This window comes from Lycium barbarum, chromosome 5 (genome assembly GCF_019175385.1).
Source record: "Lycium barbarum isolate Lr01 chromosome 5, ASM1917538v2, whole genome shotgun sequence".
NCBI classification, from domain to species: Eukaryota; Viridiplantae; Streptophyta; class Magnoliopsida; order Solanales; family Solanaceae; genus Lycium; species Lycium barbarum.
Genome location: NC_083341.1, coordinates 46,720,853 through 46,732,721, shown reverse-complemented (window position 1 = coordinate 46,732,721; position 11,869 = coordinate 46,720,853). Strand labels below are relative to the sequence as shown.

Below are 11,869 nucleotides of genomic sequence, written 5' to 3'. Positions count from 1 at the left end.
GGTCGTTGGGGGTTGACCTAGTCAAATAGACCTCCGATAGGAATTTCGAGGTGACGAGTGAGTTCATAGCATGTTTTTATATATGTGTACATATCTATTTTGTATCTAGGAGGTCTCGGGTGGATGTCGGGATTTGGGGTGAAACTTGGCGAAAAAAACTAGAATTCTGCTGGTTCTAGCGAGACTGTTTGCGCCGCAGCAGGTCCGCTTCAGTAGAGCCTGGCCCGTTATGGTGAGTTTTTGGATTTTTAATGAGCTCTACCCCAGCGGATGATTCTCCGCCGAGGCGAGACCGCTGTAGCGGGTCCTTTGCTCGCGGGAGCGGGAATGCTGAATCAGAAAATCCTTTTTATTTCTAACTTCCAACCCATCCCTCCTATTTAATAAATCTTTGGTCTAGAGAGGATTAAGGGTGAATTGAAGAGTCTTTGAAGTTGTTTCATCTTGGGGGTAAGTCCCTTTATGTTATTTATTATTATATATCCTCTTAAGCTTGAATCTATGGTGGAATCTTGAAAATCTAGTTGGAGAGGATGAGTCCTAACCTTAAGTTTGCTAATTGAATTTTAGGCTATGAATGTGAGTTTAATTGATGAATCTTGCTATTCTAATCATGGAATCTTGTGAGTTAGTAAATAATAAGCTTGAATCTCTAACTTGGGTTGAGGAATTTATTATGGAAAACTAGGGTTTATGCCTAAATTGGGGGTTTTCTCTTAAATGACGAATAATTAGCAATTGGAGAGTAGAATTGTACTTCTAGAGCATTGGGTTACCAATTCCACTTTTGAAATACCCATTTTACCCTTGTGGGTGTGATTTCCTTCTTTCTCTTGTTGATTTTTGATTCGAACAAATGTATAGCAATATGGGTACCATTATTCCCCGTATCTGACTTAGGTTTTAATAATGACTAGAATTTGAGTATTTGGAGGCTCTTCGGAAGGGCAAGGTGTCACGACCGAACAAGAGGGCTATGACAGGTACCCGGTACTAGCTACCGAGCACCCCTTATCGTACTATCTATCATAGTTCCCAACAGACTTGCAGTGAAATGGTCACTAATTATCTTCACAAAACATGCATATATACATAAGCTCTCGAGGTGTGAAAAGTGATATACAAAAATATACACTAAGGTGATCATGAGATACCTATTACCCACACATATGTATCTACGAGCCTCTAACTGGAATACTGAACATTTAGATGAGATAGGACCCCGCCATGCCCCAAAACATATACACAAAAGAATGTACCGATATGCGGCAACTCCGGAGTAGTGGAGTGCTTCTGCAAAGCTGCTGACAAGGCTCCTAAGGATCTATACCATCTCCCCGTCTACCTGTGGGCATGAACACAACGTCCGTAAGAAGGGACGTCAGTACGAGTAATGTACCGAGTATGTAGGGCATGAACGATAATATAATAAGGGATACAAGTATAAATAATAATAGAATGGAAATATAGAGCATATCGTAAGATAAAAAAGTAACCTGTACATATGAGTGCCTCTTAGGGCGGATGTCATGCATGCTTAGCTTTCTTTGAAAAACATTTCTTGTTCATGTATACAGAAAATAGAACATTTATATTGCCGAGGAACGTCGGCTCTGATTCATGTAACCACATATGTCCCGCGTCCAAGATGATAACATGTCATATTATACCAACTGATCAGGTGGCCATACGCCTATAGCACCTCGCCCTTTTTCCCATATTCCCCATTTACATATACATATATCATATAAGCAGCATGCAGGAGAGCCCAAGGAAAGTTACATCTCTATCGGAGTGACGTAAGGTCGGTAACCTCCGATTATATTATGGAATAATCATCATCGCTTTATTTCACCTTGAAGGAACAATTATTATAAGGTGAGACTATCAATGAAGAATAGCATCAAGAGAAAACATAGAATAAGATCATAAATCTCATAAGGCGTCAATTCATATACTTTGGAATCTTTAAAAAAATAGTCATCATCCATGAATAAAATTGAGGAATCAAGAAATAGCTCAACATTCTTATATCGGCATTGAAATCATAACTTGGAACCTTTAAACATGAAATCTGTCACGACCCAACTAGGGGCCGCGACGGGTACCCGGAGCTAGCTACCGAGCACCGCTCGCTCTATTACTCATCTTACGCATTTAATGCTCCTTTGCAAATTTTACACATGAAAGTATAAGAAAACATATTTTTGTATAAAAACTTAAATTCTTTATATTCATTTGCCTCTCGGCCATCAAAATACTATATATACACGTGATAACATCTTGTGAGACCATCTAACCCACACTGCGTACCTACGAGCCTCTACTGACATACTGTATATATATAGACGGAACAAGACTCTGTCGTGCCCAAAATATGCATATATACCAAAAGAATAACCATAAGCACCTCCGACCGATGGAGTGCTCTCGATCAGCTGACCGCTACTAAGGATCTGGACCAAGCACACTTCCCTGTCTACCTGTGGGCATGAACACAGCGTCCAAAGAAAACAAACGTCAGTACGAATATTGTACTGAGTATGAGAGGCATAATAATGAAGAAATACATTAATAGTATAATGAGAACATCAATGTAAAACATCTGGACCCGACTGACATTCATAAATGAAACAATGCATGCTGTGTTACTCATACTCATCATCATAACATGTATGCATCATATGCAAGCTGCCCGTCCATATCGGGACGGTGTGATAATCAATAATATTAGCCCGCGTCTAGGCCTCCCGCGTCCGGGGTACCATCTCATGCCGCCCACTACTGGTGTCTGCCCATGCCAGAAGGTCATGGTGTATCCGTATAGCTGCCCGCCTTAGCGGTGACTGCCCGACCAACTAGGCCCGGTGTGAAATGGTCATTCCATGCTTATCATAAAATAATCATAATAATATGCTCATTATAAAATACTTATCTTATCATAGTACCTGCATAAGACTCGAGATTGAATTTACTCTATCGGGGTGACGTAAGGTCGTGATCCCCCGATTACATTATGGAGCAATCATGGACATTCTGCCTCACCTTGAAAGAACTAGCACATAAGGTGAGTGTAGGCAATGAATAACATCATCATCATTCTAGCATCATCATATCGTGCCTCTTATCTTATATAAGCATTTATGGAAGTAGGCTTTTAACTTTTCGGAATATACGAACTCATGAAGAAGATAGGGATTTGAGTTATAAGATTCATGCCGTTAGAAGGAAAGGACTAGCCTCACATACCTTGTCGCTTAGCTACGTTATCGATCCCTTGTGTTCCTTCAAGGTCACGTCGTTACCTTCACGAGAGAATTGGACTAACATTAGTTAATTGACTACAAGAATGCATCGTTAATCCTAGGAAAAAAATTGGGCAGCACTCCCTTTGTTTATACTACTTCTCCCATGTTCTATATCAACTCCCAACATTCACAATACTACTCACAATATCACAATCAACAATCATCATTTATGTATATTTAGCAAAATCCACCATTTTCCTCCAATTTTCCCATATTTCTCCTTATAACTCATTATTGTGTTCTCGCACCTTTAATACTTTTTTCATGATATAAACATCATTAATAACGTATTCATAATCCTAACACTTCAACATTCATGATTCAATCCCACTATCATCCAATGATGACACTATTCGTCTTATTCAAGACCCATTTTCCATGTCTTTCTATCATTCAAGCTTCTTAGCCTCCTAATACCTTAAAATAACATGATAAAGTCATGAAACATACCTTAGATAATAGTTGAACAAGTCTTGAGTTGGAATGCTTCACTTTGGCCAAACCCTAGTTCCACCTTCTATGGAATTTCTTGCCTTAAATGATCCTTTTGATGTGTTCTTACACTAGGTTTTTGTGGATTGATGATATTGATCCTAAATTTCTACTTGAAGTCTTGTTTTGGAAGAGTATGGAATGTTCTAGAGAGAGAGAGAGGGTCATGGAGTGAGAAGAGGAAATGAGAAAATGAAACTTGGATCATATATTTTATAAAAAGCAAAACCAGTCCCGATGCCATTATACGGTCCATTATACGGTCCGTATAAATTTATACAGTCCGTATAAATTTATACGGTCCGTATAATTGACCGTAAAACTGACTCAGTGATCACCCCTTTGTGTGTCAACTTGACGGTTCATTTGACGGGCCGTATAATTTTATACGGTCCGTATAATCTACCGTAAAACCCACTTTTCCTCAACTTCTTTCTGTGACACTTTGACGGTTCATTATACGGCCGTAAAACCATTATACGGTCCGTATAACCTACTGTATAATTCGCCAGTTCACTGAGTCCTATTTTGTCACTTCGTTTAATGTCCGATCCTCATGGGACCTTCTTAACAGTTGTTCAACACCTCGATACCAATCAAATGAACGTTATCACTCATCTCCCCAACATCGTATACACTATATCCTTGTTAGCCTATTCACTGTACGCTTAATGGGAAAATTTCCGGGGTGTAACATTCTTCCCCCTTTTTGGAACATTCGTCCTCGAATGTTAAACACTCGGGATTCTATAAAAATTTCGCCAGAGTTTCCCCTGTAATCTGAAACTACTGACATGTCACAGCAACCCATAATATCATCGCCTCATAGGGCTACATCACAATATCAACACATCTATGGCCACACACGACCAAAAACATAAAAAAAATAAAGCATACATACCTTATATCGTCGACGTTTCATCTTGAATCTCTTCCGGGGATTGGAACAAATGGGGGTACATAGAATTCATCTCCCCATCTGCTTCCCAAGTCATTTCTTCCCGATTGTTGTTCTGCCATAGAATTTTGACTGAAGCAACCTCTTTATTCCGAAGCCTTCGTATCTAAAATAGCAATTGAACACTTCTTCGTATGTTAGCTTCTCTGTCACTTGCACATCGTCAACCGGAACTATTCTTGTTGGGTCTCCGATACACTTGCGGAGCATAGAAACATGAAAGACTGGGTGAACTGCTTCAAGCTCTGAGGGTAAGTCCAGTTCATATGCCACGTGCCCCACTTTACGGACAACCCTATAAGGTCCAATATACATTGGGCTCAACTTTCCTTTCTTGCCAAATCTCATCACTCCCTTCATCGGTGATACTTTCACGAACACCCAATCGCCAACTTGAAATTCCAAGTCTCGTCAGCGATTGTCTGCATAAGACTTTTGGCGGCTTTGGGCTGTTAACAATCGATCTCGGATCACGTTAACTTTTTCTACCGCTTGCTGAATCAATTTGGGGCCTATCAATTGTGCTTCTCCTGTTTCAAATCATCCAACTGGAGATCTACATTTCCTTCCATATAAGGCCTCGTATGGAGCCATTTGAAGGCTGGAATGATAGCTATTGTTGTACGCAAATTCAATTAGCGATAAGTGATCATCCCAACTTCCACCGAAATCCAGCACACATGCTCGCAGCATATCCTCTAAGGTCTGAATAGTGCGCTCGGCTTCTCCATCAGTCTGCGGGTGAAATGTCGTACTAAGCTTTACTTGAGTGCCTAGACCTTCTTGAAAAGACTTCCAAAACTTGGCTGTAAACTGTGCCCCTCTGTCTGTGATAATGGCCAAAGGAATTACATGAAGTCACACAATTTCCTTGAGATATAACCTCGCATAATCTTCGGCTGAGTAGGTAATCCTAACTGGGAGAAAATGGGCTGCTTTTGTCAATCTATCCACAATCACCCATATAGAATCATACTTCCCTCGTGAACGGGGTAATCCCATAACAAAATCCATGTTAATGATTTCCCATTTCCACGTAGGAATTTCTATTGCTTGCAATAAACCTCCTGGCTTTTGATGCTCGGCCTTTACTTGCTGGAAATTTGGACATTGTGCCACAAATTCTGCTATGTCTCGCTTCATGCCATCCCACCAATATATCAATTTAAGATCATGGTACATCTTGGTTGCACCTGGATGAATAGAATACTGAGAATAATGTGCTTCCTCTAAAATCCGTCGGCGCAAATTTGCCACATCCGGTACATATAGCCTGTCCCGATATCTAAGAATCCCATCTATGGAAACTTCAAATGGAGACTTTTCCTTTTCATGAGATAGATCTCGGTAGCGGCTTAGCTGGGAATCTTCGTATTGCCGTTCCTTCACTTCCATATTCAAAGATGAAACTGTGGGGTCATTGATGCCGATACTTGCATCACCCGAATCAATTGCACGTATGCCGAGACTTGCTAGTCGATGGAGCTCATGAACCATTTCTCACTTTTCCAGAGGAACTCCACACAAACTACCCATCGATCGACGGCTAAGTGCATCGGCTACCACATTTTCCTTCCCAGGGTGGTATAAAATGTCGCATCGTAATCCTTCAGTAACTCTAACCATCGCCTCTGCCGCAGATTCAACTCCTTCTGTTTGAAGATGTATTGAAGACTTTTGTGATCCATGTAGATGTCAACACGTACACCATACAAATAATGTCTCCATATCTTCAAGGCATGAATAGCCGCAGCCAATTTGAGATCATGAGTTGGATAATTCTTTTCGTGTTTCCGCAACTATCTCGAAGCATATGTAATAACCTTCCCATGCTGCATCAATACACATCCTAATCCCACTCCGGAGGCATCACAATATACCACATAGCCATCTGGCCCTTCGGGAAGTGTTAGTACTGGAGCAGAGTTCAAACTGTTTTTCAACTCTTCGAAACTACGCTCACAAGCGTCATTCCATTGGAATTTGATCGACTTCTGAGTTAGCTTCATCAATGGGGCTGAAATAGATGAGAAGCCCTCTACAAATCTTCTATAATATCCTGCTAAACCAAGAAAACTACGAACTTTCGTAGGTATTGTAGGTCTTGGCCAAGTCTTCACAGCTTCTATTTTCTGAGTGTCAACTCGAATGTCGTCATCTGAAATAACATGACCCAGGAATGCCACAGAATTAAGCCAAAACTCGCACTTTGAAACTTTGCATATAATTCCCGAGCTCGAAGAAGGCCAAGAACAATTCTTAAATGATCTGCATGTTCCGATTCTGTGCGAGAATACACCAGAATATCATCGATAAATACTATCACAAAAAGATCCAAGAATGGTATGAACAAATTATTCATTAAATTCATGAACACCGTCGGGGCATTCGTTAACCCAAATGACATTACTCGGAACTCATAGTGCCCATACCTCGTCCTGAAAGCCGTTTTGGGGATATCTTCTTCTCTAATTCTCACTTGATGATAACTCGATCTTAGATCTATCTTGGAAAACCACTTAGCACCTTGAAATTGATCGAACAAGTCATCAATTCTGGGGAAAGGATATCTGTTCTTTACCGTCACTTTGTTCAACTGTCTATAATCAATACACATTCGTTGTGAACCGTCTTTCTTTCTCACGAACAAGACCGGTGCTCCCCACGGTGATGAACTGGGCCTAATGAAACCCTTCTCAAGCAAATCTTTCAACTGTGCCTTTAGCTCTTTCAATTCTGCTGGGGCCATCCGATAAGGAGGTGTTACGTCCCGTATTTTTACATATTGGGACAACCCGGATGAACTATGATAATTTAAGGCCAAGATTATTTCGGGATTTAAAGTCAGAACTTTTGACCATTTGATTTTATTTTGAGATATAAGTTATGTATGAAATTGTTGACATTGTACACTTAGGGAAAATTGGGACCACAATTCATAAAAATGGAATTTAAAAAAAAAATGTTGTACAAAAATACCTTGGTGGCCATGTAAATGGGAATTGGTCCCACACATTGTGTGGCCAATTTTAATTGGTCCAACACATTGTGTGGGCCAAGACACTTGGAGATATTTGTGGACTTAAAAAGGATGACTTCAAGTCATCTTTCCCTCATTACACTTCAACACTTAGCACAAAAAGAAGAAAAACCTTGAGAGCACCACCACCCCCACCGTTTCGGCCAAGCCTCAAGAAAACCAAATCAATTTCTAGCTTCCCTAAAATTATTTCCTTGGTACAAACCCACTATATTGAAGACCCTAAGTAGCGTGGAAGTATTGTTTGGATCATTTAACCATTCATTGTGTCCAATTGCAAAACCCTAGGCTATTGGAAAGTTGAAGAAGAAAGGTAAGCATTCATTATGTTTTATGTATTGTGAAGGTTGTATGCTTGTTGTAGCATGTTATAACGGAGGAAAATCATAAAATATGGAATGTGGGAAGTGAGTTGTGGGTGTGGTGTTCTAGCCGTGTAGTATGTGTGTGTGTTGTATTATATTGAAGTGATGAATCAATGTTTAATTAGTATATTATGATCATGGTAAGGTGAAGAACGATTGAGAATTATCCATATATGTATATGTGTAGTGTTGGTCGAAATGGGTCATATTATATGACAATAAACGAATCGATATCGCTTAATATTTTAGTCGTCGTCGTTGTGAATTCTATGTTGGAAATGAATACTTAATGGCTCAAATTGATATTGTGATTGTTGCGGACTGATTTGGAGATTTTTTTGTGCATCTAATGTGATTTTTATATTGATGATAATAGCATTGTTAGAATGTGAATTGTGGATACAAATCATGGTTTGAAAATGAGGAATAAATTGAAGTGAGGTTCTCGGTTAGGGGGGGGGGGGGTTGTTTTCGGCTGAATTGGAGGAAAACTTTGGGTTGTTGGAAAAGTTGTATAAATTGCTTAGAATGTCTTGAAATGTTTTTGGTATGGGTTCGGGTTAGTATGTGAGCATATAAGCGTCGATTTTGGCTTGAATGTAAGTCGTCGAATTGAATTTATGAAAGTTGATAAATGATGGCAAGAGAGCTATTATTGTTGAATTACCTTTCGGATTAATTATTAATATTGTTAGGTTGGTTGTTGTGGTTGTTGTTGATTGATATGGCCGAGTTAAATTCTCGGGGCAGCCTATTTACAGGGGAAATGCTGCCCGAATTTCTGTAGAATTAAGGGCGAAATTGGAATTTATTGCCCAATAAGTCTTTAGCTGATGTTTGGCATTTTATGGCTTATTTTTAGATCGTGGGCAGCCCGAAGCCTAGTTTGGACTTAGCTTGAGTTGGATCATATTGGAGAGCGTTTGAGGTATGTAAAGTAACCTTTCTTTTTGGCATGCCTTAGTTAAAGTAGGCCATGATACGAGCCTCTAGGAAACTCTATTCTCGCAAATCCGAGCTTGTCTATGATTCGTATTTGTTTCCTTGGTATTCTTGGGAGCATATGCCATAACATTGATCTTTATATCCTTGGAGTTTATAATTTGTAAAGATTTCATGAAAGTTGAATTTTGGTTTCAAAGCTTGTTCTTTAGCGACTCCAATAGTTCAAACGCCCATAACTCCCTCAGAAAAGCTCGGACTGCTTTGAAATTTTCGTAGGCGTTTGTATGATATAAAATGAGTATGTTTTTCATAGGCGGGCTCAGTTCGGGTCTATACTCGTCCATGGGTCCCGCGACGCCCTTTATGTAATTTCGGTAACTTTGGGAAGAGAACGTTGCAATTATTGTTCCGATTTCAAATATGACTATTTTACTTATCTTTTGGATTTATGATAATGATTTTATGCATATGATTCCTCACTACTCCGCTCGTGCCCTATGATATCGTTCGCCGGTTCCCGGGCCGGTTCGGTTGTCGTGCGTATTATGATACATTCCGGTGTTATGCTGTGTTTATGGTTCGCTGAGCTCCTCGCTCGAGGGCCGGGTTCCATATATGTTTGGCGTTTTGCTGTGATTGGCGTGCGTATTATGATACCTTCTGCTTTGCATACTCAGTACATATTTCGTACTGACCCCCTCCTCCGGGGGCTGCGTTTCATGCCCGCAGGTACAGACGCACAGCCTGATGATCCACCGGTTTAGGACACCCCCTTCTGCTATTCGGAGTGCTCCTCTCATTCCGGAGCTTATATTTTTGGTATATATATTGTTAGTGCATTTATATATATTCGTTCATGGGTACGGCGGGGCCCTGTCCCGTCATATGATTCTGTCGGTCTGTTTAGAGGTCTGTGGACATGTTTGTGGGTTGGGGTCTTTTCTGTACGGATGCGTGTATATTTTGTGTTTGGGCGATCCCATTCGCCGCGGCGGCCGGTCCGCATATGTTTACATGTTGCTTTGTTGGCCGGTGTGGCCTTTGTTGGTATTTTCTGTGCGCAGGGTTATTTTGGATAGTCTGTAAAACAAACGAAACTCTGCCGAAATTTTTCTGGAAATTTTCTAAATTTGAAATATAGCCTTGACGGCTTCTGCTATATACTTGAATGCGTTTGATAAAATTTGAGATAGCATTTGATAGATGTGTTTGGGTGCCCAGATCGGGTACTAGTCACGGCCTACGGGGTTGGGTCGTGACAGAAGTGGTATCAGAGCAGTTTGTCCTCGGAATGTCTACAGACCGTGTCTAGTAGAGTCTTGTTTATCGGTGTGTTGTGCACCACATCTTTAAACAGGAAGCTACGGGACATTTAGGGTGTTTCCTTCCTTTGAATCTTAGATCGTGCGATAGAGCTGTGCTATTAGGATGATTCTGTTATGATCCGTTGTTGTTTTTTGTTTTTCCAGTGATGCCTCCGAAGAAGGCGACGGCCGCCCAGAAGAAAAAGGGTGTGGTTGGAGAGACCAGCCGGGCTCAGAAGGGTACTCGGACCCTTGATCAGATGATGCGTGATATTGCGTCCCGACCAGCAGACTCTACTACGTCTTCATCATCAGAGGAGTCTGGGGCACCAGTCGCTGCCACAAGGGGTCGGGGGGCGGCTACACCATTAGCTCCAGAGGCTCCAACGGCCGCGCCTCCAGTTCCCCAGCCAGTGGCGGACGATGGTACCCTGCGAGAGGCAGTTCAGCTATTCACTCGACTGGTAGCAGGGCAGGTTCATAGACAGGGAGGAGGAGATGGTCGGGCAGACAGGCGCGACAGTTCGGGGGCCCGTGATTTTCTGACCTGTGGCCGCCGAGAGTTCTTCGGGTCAAAGCCCGCAGAGGACCCTCATGAGTTTATTCGACAGATGCAGCGGACCCTGCGACTGATTAGTGCTTCTGATACAGAGTCAGTGGAGTTGGCGTCATACCGGTTGCACGACGTAGCAGCCAATTGGTACGAGTCTTGGATGCTGTCCAGAGGTGAGGGTGCCCCTCCAGCTGTATAGGATGAGTTTACAGAGGCCTTCATGGCCCACTTTCTACCTCCGGAGGTGAGGCGCGCCAGGGTAGACCGATTCCTGCTGTTGAAGCAGCGGGGCAGGCCGATTCGGGAGTACATCTTAGAGTTTGATTCACTGGCCCGATATGCGCCCACATATGTAGCTACCATGACTGACCGGATGCACCGATATATAGTGGGGTCGGATCTGTATTACATTGACAGTTGCCTGGTATTGGCGGCCCAGCACGGTATGGATATTGCCCGAATGCAGGCCCACGCCCAGGGCATGGAGGATAGACGCAGGGGGCGCCAGCCTGACAGAGTTGATGATAGGGGCCAGCCTAAAAGGGCTAGATCGTCCGGGTATTCTGGGGATTTCCGAGGCAGACAGCCTCAGCAGCAGCAACAGAGCAAATATACTTCTCAGTCATCACGGGGTACACCCCCACAGTTTACCGGCAGGAGATCTGAGGGTGCCGGATATTCAGGGGCAAGCCCGAGCTCCAGGGCTTCAGGTTCACAGTTGGACAGAGGTTCCAGCAGTCAGATGAGGCCACCCAGACCTTCGTGTTCCTACTGTGGGAGACAGCACCCGGGGGAGTGTTTCCGAGCTACGGGTGCATGCTTTGTTTGCGGCCGTCAGGGCCATCAGATGAGAGATTGTCCGGTCAGAGGCGGTACAGGCAGTTCAGCTGAGTCTACCGGGCCA

The 11,869-nt window shown here is 42.3% G+C and overlaps 1 long non-coding RNA gene across 1 annotated transcript; it reads left to right on the top strand.

The window, feature by feature from the left end:
• Positions 1–8,077: 8,077 nt before the first annotated feature.
• On the top strand, positions 8,078–10,269 carry LOC132642458 (uncharacterized). Its single transcript, XR_009583174.1, has 3 exons — positions 8,078–8,111; positions 9,026–9,091; positions 9,838–10,269. It is a non-coding gene; the product is annotated as an uncharacterized LOC132642458 (long non-coding RNA).
• The last annotated feature ends 1,600 nt before the right edge of the window (positions 10,270–11,869 follow it).